The following is a 1,656-nucleotide window of genomic DNA, read 5'->3' as shown; positions in this document are numbered from 1 at the left end:
AGGGAGCCCCGGACGCCCGGGGCCCGTGGAGCCAGTCCTGGGAACTCCGGCATGCCGTTGGCCCGGGGAAGGGAGCCCCAGATGCCCGGGACCCGTGGAGCCCGTCCTGGGCACTCTGACAAGCCGTTGTCCCGGGGAAGGGAGCCCCGGACGCCGGGGACTCGTGGAGCCCGTCCTGGGCACTCTGGCATGCCGTTGGCTCGGAGAAGGGAGCCCCGGATGCCCGGGACCCGTGGAGCCCGTCCTGGGCACTCTGACAAGCCGTTGTCCCAGGGAAGGGAGCCCCGGACGCCCGGGACTCGTGGAGCCCGTCCTGGGCACTCTGGCATGCCGTTGGCCCGGGGAAGGGAGCCCCGGACATCCGGGGCCCGTGGAGCCCATCCTGGGAACTCTGACAAGCCGTTGGCCCGGGAAAGGGAGCGCCGGACACCCAGTGGAGGACTGCCCGGGACCCATGGAGCCCGTCCTGGGCAATCTGACCTGCCGTCGGCCCGGAGAAGGGAGCGACGGACACCCGGGGGGATGAATGCCCGGGACGCATGGAGCCCATCCTGGGCACTTTGAAATGCCATCGGCCTTGAGACCCGGGGGACGACTGCCCGGGACGCATGGAGCCCGACCTGGGCACTCGCTCATGCCGTTGGCCTGGAGACCCGGGGGACGACTGCCCGGGACGCATGGAGCCCGACCTGGGCACTCGCTCATGCCGTTGGCCTGGAGACCCGGGGGACGACTGCCCGGGACGCATGGAGCCCGTCCTGGGCACTTTGACATGCCGTTGGCCTGGAGGAGGGAAGCCCCGGGTGGTGTTACCCAGGCATAGCCCATCTGGTCCCCCTGGCAGAGAACCACCAGCCTTGCAGGGGTGTCCGGGCATACCCTTACCCTTAGTAATCCGGAGGAAAATTACCCCCCTTTCTTGTAATCTGTGCACACGAGTTGAGAGAGGGGACCCAAGGCGTAAAAGTACCCGACCTCCTGGAGCCCTCGCTGGGATCGGGGAGGCAAATGGCACCTCATAGGGACTTCCAGGGAGGTTTGGCCATCTGGTCGCCCTTTTGGATAGCATTGCGTGCGACCAGATGGCCGAGGGGAAAGATGCAACCAGGTGGCCGGGACCGAAAGGACTCCCTGCTTCCCACCCCGAGCCTTCGTGGTAGGGCTGCTGCCTGCCCACGCCGGGCAGGGCTCGGGGACCCCGGCTGGGCCTCAGGCACGGTGAGGACCACCGAAGCTCCCAGGCCCGGACGCCCGGGACGACGACTGCCCGGGATGCATGGAGCCCGTCCTGGGCACTTTGACATGCCGTCGGCCTGGAGACCCTGGGGACGACTGCCTGGGACGCATGGAGCCCGTCCTGGACATTTTGACATGCCGTCGGCCTGGAGACCCGGGGGACGACTGCCCGGGACGCATGGAGCCCGTCCTGGGCACTTTGACATGCCGTCGGCCTGGAGACCCGGGGGACGACTGCCCGGGACGCATGGAGCCCGTCCTGGGCACTTTGACATGCCGTTGGCCTGGAGATCCGGGGGACGACTGCCCGGGACGCATGGAGCCCGTCCTGGGCACTTTGACATGCCGTCGGCCCGGAGAAGGGAGCGCCGGACACCCAGGGAAGGACTGCCCGGGACCCATGGAGCCCGTCCTGGGCAA

This window comes from Lissotriton helveticus, chromosome 12 (genome assembly GCF_964261635.1).
Source record: "Lissotriton helveticus chromosome 12, aLisHel1.1, whole genome shotgun sequence".
Classification (NCBI taxonomy): domain Eukaryota; kingdom Metazoa; phylum Chordata; class Amphibia; order Caudata; family Salamandridae; genus Lissotriton; species Lissotriton helveticus.
The sequence above is the reverse complement of the archived record's forward strand: the minus strand, read 5'-3'. Positions refer to the sequence as shown.